This window comes from Callospermophilus lateralis, chromosome 13, assembly GCF_048772815.1.
Source record: "Callospermophilus lateralis isolate mCalLat2 chromosome 13, mCalLat2.hap1, whole genome shotgun sequence".
NCBI lineage: Eukaryota > Metazoa > Chordata > Mammalia > Rodentia > Sciuridae > Callospermophilus > Callospermophilus lateralis.
This window is the reverse complement of record NC_135317.1, coordinates 82,769,684-82,783,795: the sequence shown is the minus strand read 5'-3', so window position 1 is coordinate 82,783,795 and position 14,112 is coordinate 82,769,684. Positions and strand designations below refer to the sequence as shown.

Below are 14,112 nucleotides of genomic sequence, written 5' to 3'. Positions count from 1 at the left end.
ACAGCTTCAGGTCTTCTCTGTGAAATAAGGCCCCTTTTCATGGGCTGTTGAGTCTACTTATAAAAAAAATTGAGTAAGATGTCTTTTAGAATATTAGTTTCCCTAATCTTCCAAGAAATATCGACTTTTTTACTGAATTTATCTTTCAAGTTACAAGATTTTTTTCTTTGTTCCTTATCCATGCAGTATTAGTTCCCAGTCTTTATATATTTCTAGTAATTCAATTATCTGCTGAGGGAAAATTTATTGACCTTCGCCAGGAAGGAGGTTTTCTGATTTTGTGCATAGAAGATGGACTAGGTAGGAATCTATTCTTTTCTTTTCCCAGGCCTTAGGTGATAGTGTATTGTGCTGCTCTCTCATTTCAGGGACATCTTAGTACTGTGACTAAATAAATGGTAAGGGAAATTATAACTGTAGATTTTGAGGTTAAATTAAAACAATTTAAACATGCATATTACATTACTTACTGCTTGTGTTGCGTATTGTCCTAAGGTGGTACAGTAAAATCTACATACCTGATTTGATTCAATCCGGTAATAATTGGAAAAATGAAAATGTTGGTCACAGTGAAGAATCATACAGTAATAGTTACATGAATCTAAACATCTTGTTTGAAACTAAGAGCTTTTGGTGAAAGCTTTTTTCCCTGAAGTGACTGGAGTTGCATTTATTAATGCTTTTATAAACCACACCTCTATGACCACATCTATAAATTTCAATTTCAATTATTTTAAATATGTCCATGAATTTACAGATATTTGTAAAATAATCTGAGAATTAAATCTGAGTTCTTAATGGTTATTTTCCCCTAATCACTTTGAGTTGTCACATCTATACTGACATCCTTGCATTACCTTTGACAAATTTTTCCAAAAGGATTTTTTTTTTCAAAATAATCATTTTTCTTTCTTTTGGCACTCATGGGTAATTATCTTGTAAAAATACTTAATTTTCATTGCATAATTGCAATAACTAATGCAACTGGAACAAACACATTTATGAATAATCACTGCTTTTGGTAGAAATATATTTCTATTGAATTTCAGCCTGAGATTATTAACTTTTCTATGAATTGGTAGTTGGAGATTTTTACAAGAAATCTGCTTTAGTCTTGTACCAACAGTATTTACTGAGTATTTCTTCATGTAAAAAATTTTCTAAGTCTCATATAGAATTATACAGGAAGGGGAATTCATATGAGGTACTGTTAGTAGAGAGAAATTATATAGGAAGGACTCTGTGAATGTGATTCTTCATAGGGTGCAGAAAATGCATGTGGTCAATAAAAGGACTAATGAACTAAATAGAATTTCTCAAAAGAAGAAATGCAGATGGTCAACAAATATATGAAAAAAATGATCAGCATCCTTAGCAATCAGGAAAGTGCAAATCAAAACTTCACTGACATCTGATTCCAGTTAAAATGGCAGTCATCAAGGACACAAATAACAATAAATGCTGGCAGGGATGTGGAGAAAAAGGTCTACTCATATATTTTTGGTGGGATTGCAGACTAGTACAATCACTCTTGAAAGCAGTATAGAGATCCTCAGAAAACTAGGAATGGAACCACTATATGACCCAGCTATTCCTCTCTTCATTATTCATCTCAAAGAACTAACGTCAAAATACTATAGCGATATGTGCATACCTATGTTTATAGCAAAGCAATTCATAGTAGCTAAGTTATGGAACCAGTCCAGGTGTTCATGAATAGATGAAGAAAATGTGGTATACATACCCAGTGGAATTTTCTTCAGCTGTAAAGATAAAATTATGTCATCTGCAGGAAAATGAATGGAACTGGAGAACATCATGTTAAGTGAAAAAATGCCAGACCCTGAAAGTCAAGGGTCATAAGTTCTCTCTTATATGTAAAAGCTAGAGAGGAAAAAAGGGAGAAAAGGGGACTTCATGGAAATAGGAAGGAGACAGATAGAGTATGGACGGGATTTAGGAAACAGGAGGGAAAAGGGAAGAACTGGGTAATGAAATCGACCAAATTAAGTCATGTTACATTAGTGAAAATAATACAGCGAATCTCACTATTTTGTGTAATTCTAAGGCACAAACGAAGGATTCATATGTCTTTAAAGCTAGAGGAAGCAGATATGATTAAAAAAATCAACTTACTCAGTTCTGGGGTTGTAGCTCAGTGACAGAGCATTTGCCTGGCACATGTGAGGCACTGAATTTGATCCTCAGTACCACATAAAAATAAATACAATAAAGGTACTGTGTACATCTAAAACTACTTACCTAAGTTACCACCCAGCAAAGGTTTCCCTTATCATTCATAAATTCCTTACTGGTCTAACCCTAATCCTTTGCTCTGTGCTTTATTTTATTCATTAATATCTATATTTGCATTAATATATAAATGTGCATATATTTTAATCATCTAAGGGGACATTATACTTTCATATATTTACTTAGAATAGAAAAATATATTATGTAAAATATAAAAGATGCTTAATATCACTTCCTGCCATTGCCAGAGGAAAATACATCAGTGATTCACTTTGAAACTAATTAAATCATAAGCAAACTTGAATAATCAAAACTCAGCAGCACCCTAATTCAATTTTGGCCTAATAAAGTCATCAAACTTAATCAGATTCTGTACTTAAGCTATGATGATAATAATGGTAACTTTTGATAAACCTAGATGTTCCATTGGTAAAAGGAATTTTTCTTAACATCTGTGATCTGTAATGAACCTATCAATGAGGAAAGATTTTAATTATGTCTTCTTTAAGGCCTCACACATAATTTTTAATTTTGTCACAAAAGTTTTCTTTCTCTTCACTTATTTAATGGGACAGTCTTATTCTAGCATAGGAATATAGAGAACATGTTATCCAATCCCTCTGGACGAAAGATGCAAGGTTGAATTTCTGAAAAATGTCCCTAGGGAGAAGAAGTCTTCAGGCATCACTCAAAGTGGGGAGTGAGAGTGGATTTCATCCTCTCCTGCCCCCAAAGGACTATCTCTCAGGGATAGAATAATCCACCAGAAGCAGAGAAAGATGGTGAGGAAATGTCACATCTCATCCTGAGCTCTGGGAGGAAAAACAAAAGTAACTACAATCCTGTGCTCAGTGGGTTTGATATTATATTAGCAGGACATTCTGTGGAGATAAGATCATACCTAACCTAAGTGTATGATCTAAATGGCAAGACAAATAAGAAAGTCAAATTGAGGGGAGGTGGGTAGAAGCAAAAGCCTGGCTGGGAAATCTGTGCTTTATTAATCATGCAATGGATTATTATTCATGCAAATGGGTTACTTGCAATAATGGAGTTACTTTCTTTTTTTAAATAGAAGCTAATTTCTATGTGACTTTCATTTATTAAATAACGTATTTTATGGATAATAATACTTTAAAAATAGTATCTACTTATAACCTAGGTTTTGAGTGTGTTCTTCAAAATGTTTAGCATTATTGAGGAACTGATAAAAAATATTTTTTCTTTCTTTTTCTTTCTTTCTTTCTTTCTTTTTTTTTTTTTTGGTACTGTGGATTGAACTCATGGGTACTCAACAACCACTGAGCCACATCCCCAGCTCTATTTTGTATTTTATTTAGAGTCAGGGTCTCACTGAATTTCTTTGTGCCTCAATGTTGCTGAGGCTGGCTTTGAACTCTTGATCCTCCTGTCTCAGCCTCCTGAGCCACTGGGATTACAGGTGTGCAGCACCATATTCAGCCAAGGGGAAACATTTCTTTTTCTATGCACTAATAAAATAAATATCAACTATGTACCAGAAACTGGATAAATACTTTGCAATTTATTTATTTACTTGTATATTTATCTTGCAGTACTGTGCATTGAACCTGGGGAGTCATACACTGAGTTACACTGCCAGCCCTTTAAAATTGTTATCTTTTGGAATAGGCTGGTCTTGAACTTGCAATACTGCCTCAGCTTCCCTGTGCACCACTATGCCTGGCCAATGGTTTGCAATTTATAATGTGTATTTCCATATTTTACTCATTTCAATCTTGTAAATCCCATCACATATCTCACATGATGCTCTGGACAAAGACTTATTATCATGTGTCATAATAATTTTATCAGCAGTTACTAAGACTCCTATAAAATAGTGAAGATTAGTGTTCAGGAAAACATAGCACAGAAGATCTGAGTGACAGGCTCAAGGTCAAGTGGCTTCTAAATGAAAGAATGGAGCTGATCTCACAGTCACTGATCATTTTGCAACACACTACTTGCTCTCTTCCCAGGAACAATTTCCTTCCATATTTCTTTTTTTTCCCTGATGAAAAATATAAAAAGAACACAAAGATTACCAATTGGCATTTCACTCCTGGTGGATGAATTGTAATTCTACAGGTTTGTATCAGTCAGCTTCTTATCTCCCTGACAAATACCTGAGATAATCAACTTATGAAGATAAGAGGTTTATTTTTTTACTCACAAATATTTATTTTCTAGAAGTTTCAATCCATGATCAGTTGGTTCTATTGCTTTGGGCCTTTTGTGGTACATCATGGTAGGACTATATGATAGATCAAACTGCTCTCCTGGTGGCGAGAAGTGGGTGCAGGGGAGAAAGAGACCAGAATCCCACAGTTCTCTTGGAGGGTAGTATACCCACAACTACCTCAGACCTTCCCTTGGGCCCCATCTCTTAAAGTTTCCAACACCTTTCAATAGAAGAGCTGGAAACCAAAACTTTAACACATGGATCTTTGGGAGATCCAAACTATATCAGTAATTTCCAAATCCAAATTATAGCAGTAATTAGATAATTGGATAATAAAAATAACAAAATAAAATTGCATTTGGCTTAAACTTAGTCTCTTGAACTACTAACAATTCCTCCTCAAGAAGGATAGTTTTTAGCACCTATAATTTTTCCTATTCTGTTTATTTAGTTAAGACTAGCTCTTAACTATTTATTGTGTTTATTTCATCTTTTTCTAGTACATCTAGAAATTTAAATAAGATTTTTTTAAAGTGGAGTGACATGTTATTTTTCATTTCTATGGTAATAGAATGTTAATATTGATGATTTCTTTGTGTCAGTATATAAGAAATACAAGTTATTGATACTATTGATGTTATAGATAATGGAACACAGCCACATCAATGTTTATAGCAGCACAATTCACAATAGCTAAACTATGGAACAAAACTAGGTGCCCTTCAACAGATAAATGGATAAAGAAAATGTGGTATATATACACAATGGAATATTACTCAGCCTTAAAGAAGAATGAAATTATGGTTTTCACTGCTAAATGGATGGAAATGGAGAATATTATGCTAAGAGAAGTAAACCAATCCCAAAGAACCAAAGTCCAAATGTTTTGTCTGATATGTGCATGCTAATTCACAATAAGAGGTGGGACTAAGGAAGAATAGAGGTACTTTGGATTAGTCAGAGGAGAGTGAAGGGAGGGGTGTGGATATAGGGATAGGAATGACGGTAGAATGAATAGGACATTATCACCCTATATGATTATAGGACTGGTGTAATTCTACATTATGTACAACCAGAAGAATGAGAAGTTATACTTCATTTATGGATGTTGTGTCAAAATGTGTTCTACTGTCATGTATAACTAATTAGAACAGATTTTAAAAATTATAAAAAAATCTATTTCCACTGGGGAATGATATTGACCAAATTTTATTGTTATATTGTGTGCTTGTATAAATAACTTACAAATAATTGCACCATTATAACTGTTATAATGCACCAATAAAAATATGGAAAAATAAAAACAAAATAAAATTCTAAAACAACTCAGAAAAAAACATGTTTATTATATGATATTATTTTATTACTTGTTATTTTAAATGATAAGCTGAGTATTTAGTTGTACATTTTAAAATAAAATCCCATGGATTTCCATCTCAGCTGAGATAGAAAATGGGTCATTCTTTACAGTAACTTTGCATAAAAGGAAGTATAAGAATTAGTAGAGTTTAAATTTAGATCCCTGATCTTTGATTTCCTTTTCTACATTCTTCCATATTTCATTTTATTGGTGCAAAATCCAAAAAAGTTTCTTAAAATGATAAAAATCTTTTAAAACAAAACCTGTGCTTTGGAAAATTTCCAATGTTGAATATTAAAGTATTATAGTAAAATACTCTTTTTGTTGCTTATCCTTAACTTGAAAATCCAGTCTTGAAATGTCTTGAATAACTGTAATAATATATTTAGCAAGCATTCAATATACATGTATTTTTTCTTTGGTTTCGCTCTTGAAGTTTCATTTCTCTTCAGACTTCCTCTAATTATTTATTCTGTCATTACCCGTATATGTTTCAGCTCATCATGTGATTCTTCCTCCCTTTTCTTATGTTGGTTTAGCCCTCGAATCTGAAGAACAGTGAAAAGTAGATTAATTCCTGTTTTCCTAAAGGCCCGAACCTTCTAGGTATCTCCAAATTGTAAATTTCAAACAACAACAACAACACAACAGCAAACAAAACAAAACCCTGAGACTTGTTCTGGATGTTTCCACAGAGCATAGTATCCTTTCTTGCTTTACTTATTCACCATAGCTGAGTTAATTATATATATTTTTGAAGTCGTACATTGATAATTTTCTATTTTCTTATCTCCGTAACTAGGTAAGTGAATGGCTGCTTATCCCTGCATGGCTTCCTCTGATTTTCTTCTCCAAATTGCTGATTGTCCCTTCAATACCAAAAATGTTTCTCTATGCCCTTACTCAAACTCTTCCCTCTGCCTAGAATAACTTCCTAGCTCTCATTTGCCTCAAAATCAATCATTCGAAGTCCATTTTTCAATGGATAGAGCTTTTCAAATCCTCTCAGTCCTAATCACCCTCTTCTTTTACATCTTATAGCACTTGTTCACACTTGCATAGAAGATATTTCTCAAGCTTGGCTTGCCCTTTTTTACTCATAAACTATGAACTCTGTGAGCATCAAGCTGTGCTTTATTTGTGGCTGTCTGGAACACTGCCTTGCACATAGCGGGCAGAACATCATTTTCTAAAATTACATTGATTCTTTCAGATGAAGGACTACCATGAACTCCATTTTCTTTGAGCAACTTAAATGGGGTTTCTGCTATATCTTAAACTGTGATTTTGGAACACTCGGTGCTTCTTATATCAAAGGAACAAGCATGTATTTAGTAATTCTTCTGGCAAAAAGATAATGAAGGTGAAAAATATTTTAGTTAAATGTGGTAGATATTTAGAGCTGAAATAAAGTATCCTTAACCATAGTGAAGCTATGAAAATTGTTTCCTAAATAGATCTGAGCACTGTTAATTCTAAGGACTGTATTATAGAGAACAAATTCATTTCCTTCCTTCCTTCCTTCCTTCCTTCCTTCCTTCCTTCCTTCCTTCCTTCCTTCCTTTCTTTTTCCTTCCCTCCCTCCCTCCCTCCCTCCTTCCTTCCCTCCCTCCCTCCTTCCTTCTTTCTGTATTGCTTGCTTCTTTCACTTTTTTCCTCACTACCTGCTAATATGACACTCATTCATGTATTCAACAAAAAGTTGTAAGTACTTATGGTCAGCTAGATTTCCTAATGATAATCTGATCGTCTTGTTCTTTCCTTCAACTTGAAGATTTATAGAAATAATTGTAATAGAAGATAGGCTGTAGGGATTTACAGGAGTAATTTTAAATGAAGTAGAAACCTTGAGCTCTAAAAATGATAGAGGGATTCCCCTTTAACTGCAACATTTCCTCATTATTTCCATAAAGTGACAAAATCGTTGCTTTAGGTCATAGTTTCACATCTCTTTTGTAATAATCAATGGCTTCCCCATCTCTGATGAAGCTTGACACTACTTTTTGGGATATAGACTCTGTGAAAAATACGGATAGTTCTAGCTTAAGAAGTCTCAAAAATTTTTAAATAACTTCCTATAATCCTTCCAAATCTATGTTCTGTTATATATTGGTACAAAAATTTCCACTAAGTTATCTGGTGTTTATTCAAAAGGATGTAAGATATAATCAATGGAATACTATTTTGAAAGGTAGCTGATTGCATTTATGTAATGTCATCTGCTCTCAGTTGAAGCACTTGTAAGCCTTCTTTCACATGCCTCTCAGGATACCAAAGTTCTTGACTTTTCTTTTTAGTTCTCTGGCTGTTCTCTTTCGGTCCATTTTTCTGGTTCCTTCTCATTTTCTTTCTTCTCGCCCCTCATAAATTTTGCAATTTTCCAGGGCTCAGTCTCTGGACCACTCCTGTTTACTATCTACATTCACTCCTGGGTGATCTCAGACTGTCATGCGGGCTCCGTTGTTGTATGTGTGCTGGTCACCCATAAATTAAATGTCCACATCACACTTCTTCCCTGAATGTTGGGCTCATGTCCACTTGGATTTTTTAAAGATACCTCAAACTTTATGTGACCTAGTGTGGATTTCCTGAACCTCAAACTTTATGTGACTTAGTGTGGATTTCCTGAACCTCAACTAGACGATTTCTCTCACATTTCCCCCATTTTAGAAACGGATAGCTTTTCATTTCATACATGAAATGTATTAAGTCATTCTTTCTGTGATTTCCTATATCCAATCTCCAGAAAATCCTGTTGACTGTCTTTTCAACACAAATTCAGTCTGACTTCTCACAATTGCTCGCTACCACCCTGGTCAAAGCTACGATCCTCTCTTGAGTAGATGATTTGTCATCGTCTTCTAACTGCTCTTTGATTTTAGTTCTTGTTCCACTTGAATCTGTTTACAAAATGGCAACAAGAATAATCCTGTTAAAACATCAGAATAATGTCATTCCTGTTAAAGGCCATAATGACACAAACTGCAAGGTTATTAGCTACTTGTATTCCATTCACCTTTGTTCCCCCAAATCTGAACTTCTTGTGATACAGCCCTGCTCTCGTGGTGGGTCAAGTGGCTCGGTAGTGGGACTCAAAGACCAAAAGATTGAGGTCAAACCCCTGTCACTGGTAAACCAGGTGGTCTTGGACCATTACACAGCCATATCTGTGCAATATTGTAAATGAAGCAGTACCTATGTGATAAGTACTGTGTTGGTCAGCTCTGTGTCACTGTGACCAAGATACCCAACAAGAACAACTTAGAGGATGGAAAGTTTATTTTGGCTCATGGTTTTGGAAGTATAATCTATGGTTGACAGAGGCCATTGCTCTGGGCCCAAGGTGAAAGAGAACATCATGGCAGAAGGGAGTGATGGAGGGAAGCTGGTCACTTCATGGCAGCAGGAAGTGGGGGTGGGAGCATGGGGCAGATGCACCCTTCCAGGGCATGCCCCCAGTGACTCACTGTCCCCGACCATTCCCCACCTGCCTTAGTTACCATCCAGTCCGTTCATTCAAACAAAGGAGGGTGGATTGATTAGGTTACAGCTCTCACAAGTATAGTATGTAGATTAATTAACTCAAGTATGCGAAATGCCTGTCATGTAATAAATGCTCAATAAATATTCACTATTGTTATTAGACATTGAATAAAGCAGAGACAATACAAAAACTAATAAGTAACCTTCATGTCTTTACATATCATTAATTATTGCAGTAATGTTGTCCATTACACATCTGAACTATACTTTTTTTTTTCCCTTTTGAGTGAATATCATATAGCCCAAAATCATCCATTGATGTTACATTCTGTAAAGCAGGAGACAGTTCTTATTAGGTCAGCAAAGATTGTTCCCTTTATACATCCTATTTGTTGATATTGATCGTGTAACTTCCTGATCAGTTCTGGGTAAAAGCCTGTGAGGAAGCACTAGCAAACTCCTTAACCTCTTTCCTAATCAATGTCAATACAGTTACAGACCCAGTTTCCCAGTTCTCTAAAACTTGGGCTCTCAAGCTGCCAAGCCCTGTGATCTCTTTAAACAGCAAATAAATAGAAATACCACATGGACCAGGTAACCTATCTGGAACCACTTAATATAGGAGAGACTTTGACTTGAAGATTTTGCTCAGGTGGTCATTATTGTGTCGTATCATGGTGAAACGAACCACACACATTGGATTCACACTGGGCTCAGGTTTTGACTCTACTGTAGCCAGGTAGCCTCAAAAGTGTTGCTTATATTGGCTAAACTTCTGTTTCTTCACAGGCAATGCTTACAGTTAACATTTTCACTTGTTAAGTATCAGAGATAATAAATAAAAGATGCCTATTATAATGACAGGCACATAGAAAATTCCAACAAGTGGGGCTGGGGTTGTGGCTTAGCGGTACAGCATTCACCTGGCATGTGTGAGGCACTGGGTTTGATTCTCAGCACCGCATATAAATAAATGAATAAAATAAAGGTCATCAGCATCTAAAAATATATCTATTTTTTAAAAAAGAAAATTCCAACAAGTGGTAGTTATTTATGTGAGTTGTTGGAGTGGCAGAGTGGAAGAATCAACAGTGGCAGCAGTAGGAGTTCTTATTGTCTTGTGATTGACTTACAGCCTATGCAGCTATTGTGGGTTCTGCAGTCTACAGCTTGCCTAGGCACGAAGGGAAAACACTTGAGGCCCAGTGAAATTGGGTTGTCTGGAATTTGTTTATTTTAAAAATTTTTTTTTTGTATGATAAGTCTATGAATTCTGAAGAAACCACCTACATGAAAAAGCATTCTGGTGTTCTACCTTTTCTGGTTTTCAGATGACTCTCAGTGCCTGTTAGTGATTGGAGTGGTTTAGATAATTGGAAACGATTCCTGCTGCCTGGAAGGTTTACTTCCTTATGATTTTCTGTTAATCCATAATCATAACTTATGCCATTAGATCTGCTTGTTATTTTGAAGATTAAACAAGAAAATGGAATAGTGAATCACCCAAGGTTAGATTGAGACATCATCCTTGATATTTTAGATATAGCATTGTATCATCGAGGGAAAATGAATGTCTGAAAAAATGAATTTTTTTATTTGACATATTTTTGGATCAACCTAGAAGTTATAGGTTCCTGAAAATCAATATATTCTCTATAATATTTTTTTGTGATACAGTTAGTTTAATTGAATGTCCATGAATTTTACAGTGTCACTGGCAACTGTAGGAGTGGCTGTAGCAACAAAGGGCACATACTCCTGTGATATTAAGAATAATAGATCCTTCGGTTCATAAGAGTGATGATTGGGTGTTCACACTCTTGTGTGAGATGTGCCTCCCTCTAAACCTTGTTATGACATCGGCACATTACCCGTCTGACATGAAAACAAAAAAGAATAATAAATAGCAATTGGTCCAATAATAACATATTAATACAGCATTTGACACTTGCAAGGAAATGTGGTCTGTGCTATCCATGTGACTATCACAAAATGCTGTCAAGTAGGTGGAACAAGCAAAACTTTACTAGTTTTATGATGAAGAAACTTAGAGTCAGGAAATAGGTAATTTTCCAGAGTCACCTAAAGGTTAAGTTAGGATCAGAATCCTTAATGTTCTTTCCACTCTCATTCTTAATGTTATTTCTACTATGTTGTTGTATTCTTAAGAGGTTCAAGGAATAAAACATTTCATGGATTTGCATTGAAGATTGGGTATCTGCAGTTACTTTGGACTTTGCACATATACAGGGGTGGTTGGAGGCATGAAGTGACATCTGAAAGTTGCTGTAGATATCTGTCATGTTAGCAACTGGAGTTACATTCTCCCTACCTGTTGCCACTCCTTTAAAGTGAAGAAAGCAGCCGGTAAGCTTGATATGGAATCTGGAAATGCACAGTCCAGAGGTGGTTTCTGGGTGTTAAAGGGAGGGGGGTGTCCTAGTACCAAAACTGTTGGTAAGGCATTAAGTGGCAGTGCCTGGTGGCACCATGCTTTTTGCTGGGCTAAAAGTTGTTCCTGGGTGACTTAGGCTATCACAAGATTAGGTAGGAGAGGGTGTTTCCCAGCTTGTCTTTATAGAGAACCGAGACTGCTTTACATGCCATTGGCCCATAACCTCCCATAACCTCCCTCTCTAGAAACTCCCCTTAAGGGGCAAGGAGGAGGCTGTGTTCCTCTTTTTTTCCACTTCCCCCAGAGGCTACTCTTTATGAACCGTTTTATCTTTAAGAACAGTTTAAATGCTCCCTTTAACCTAGTTCCCCTTTTATGAATATATGAGAGAGGGAAAGAGTGAACACCCAGTTAGCTAACCTTTGATGACTCTAGAGAGTATTCAGGACACTTCAACAAAAGGAGCTGAGTACGGCTTTTCCCCTGGGATCGGTCCTGCCTATGTACACATTTTCTGTGTTCCAAGTCATCATCTCTCTTTGGCCAAAGAATACCTGACCACAGTGGATGCAAGACCGCACACCAGGAGAGTGTTCAAAAATAGTACGGAGCCTGCATGAGCCACTTGAAGCTACAGAAGGTCTTTGTTTTGGGAACTCACACAAAGACGTAGCTATAGGTTGGATCTTAAATTCCCCCAGCAGCCCATACGCTAAAAAGCTTGTTCACCCGCCTGAGGAGCTAATGGGGTTGGTGGAACCTTGAAGAAATGGGGCCCAGTTAGAGAATGTGAAGCCACTGGGAGCATGCCCTCGAAGGGGATGCTGGTTCCCCAGCTGCTCCTCTCTCTCTCTCTGTTCCCTGGCCTCCACGAGGTGAAGGGTTTTCTTCTGGTGTGTGTTACCTGCTATGATGTTCTGCTACTCCGTGGGCCCACAGGCAACAGGGCCAATAGACAAAGACTTAAGCGTCTGAAACGTGAGCCCAAACTAATTTTTCCTCCTTGTTCAAACCCAGGGCTGCAAAAGCCCCAGTGTATTTTTTACCCATCTCAGAAAAAAAAGGACCTGGAGGATTCAATGGAGAGAGCTTGGACCTTCTTTCCTCGGTCAGGACAATATGGAGGGTCAGGCTATATCTGCAAGCAGGGGAAATTTACACAGACAGGTTGAGTGCATACTGTGCAGACGGATTTCTTCAGATGTTTTATGAGTATGTGTTTCTTTACCTCACAACCAAGGTGGTCCTGCTTTGATCTCCACCTCAATATTGGAGATGAGGGAAGTGGCCAGGTTCCTTCTTTCCTACCTATGATAACACATTCTTTGAAATTCTTCCTACCTCGCTGCCAGGAATATAAAGCCTTCCTAGGTATTCACTGGTGTTAAACCCCAACGGTTCTTTTAATTTGTTTATCTCAAGTATGTTATCACAGTAATGGAAAGTTAACATAGATGGGTTAGTGGAAATATAGTCTGGAGAAGGGGAAACTTTACACCCAAGTGGAAGAAATTGGGTTGTAATGGGGGAAGGAGAAAGGGAGCCCAGCTCAGAGCGGAATAGAGCTCATAGTGCAATGCAAGCAGCTAGTGTGAGGCTGGGCTCCTCCACATGAGCCAGCTTCCAGGTCTGGTCCAAGGTAGGCAATATTTAATTCTCAGCTTGTGCTTCTGACCAACTTCTTAAGTCAATGTAAGCATAAAATACTTGTGTTATTATGTAGACTTGATGTATATTTATGTAATCTTAATCTGCCAATCTGATGAGCAAGACTCATCATCTTCAAGCTTGAGATTGATTAATATCAAGCATCAAAACCAAAACCAAACAAAGCAAAGGAAAATAGAACAATCAAGCCCAGACCCCAAAGCTTCATCATGCAGTATGTAGCTCCTGGCCATGCCTGCAAATTGAGCTCCTGAGACATGACTGACCAGTGCAAAATGAAGTGTTCTATAAATGTGAAAACACACTGAAATGTGAAAACAGAGCATGCATACATGAATCTAAAGGACCTTTTGAAATTAATTACTTGATAAAATAATAGTGTTTGGATGCATTACATTAAATAAAATGAATAGAAATTAATTTGATCTATTCTCTCTCTCTCTCTCTCTCTCTCTCTCTCTCTCTTTTCCCCCCTGGTACTGGGGATTGAACTCAGGGGCACTCAGCTCCTGAGCTACATCTCAGCCCTATTTTGTATTTTATTTAGAGACAGAGTCCCACTGAGTTGCTTAGCACCTCACTTGCTGAGACTGGCTTTGAACTTGCAATCCTCTCCCTCAAGCCTTCTGAGCTGCTGGGATTACAGGCATATGCCACCAGGCCCAGCTATCTCTCTCTCTCTCTCTTTTAATGTGACTATTAAAGAGTTTGAACCCATGTATGTGGCTTGTATTTGGACTGGAGAGTGTTACT

At 36.8% G+C, this 14,112-nt stretch overlaps 1 non-coding gene across 1 annotated transcript; it reads left to right on the top strand.

Moving 5' to 3' along the window:
• The first annotated feature begins 11,075 nt into the window (after window positions 1-11,075).
• Window positions 11,076-11,177, top strand: LOC143379746 (small nucleolar RNA U13). Its single transcript, XR_013088526.1, has one exon. It is a non-coding gene; the product is annotated as a small nucleolar RNA U13 (small nucleolar RNA).
• Window positions 11,178-14,112: the final 2,935 nt, after the last annotated feature.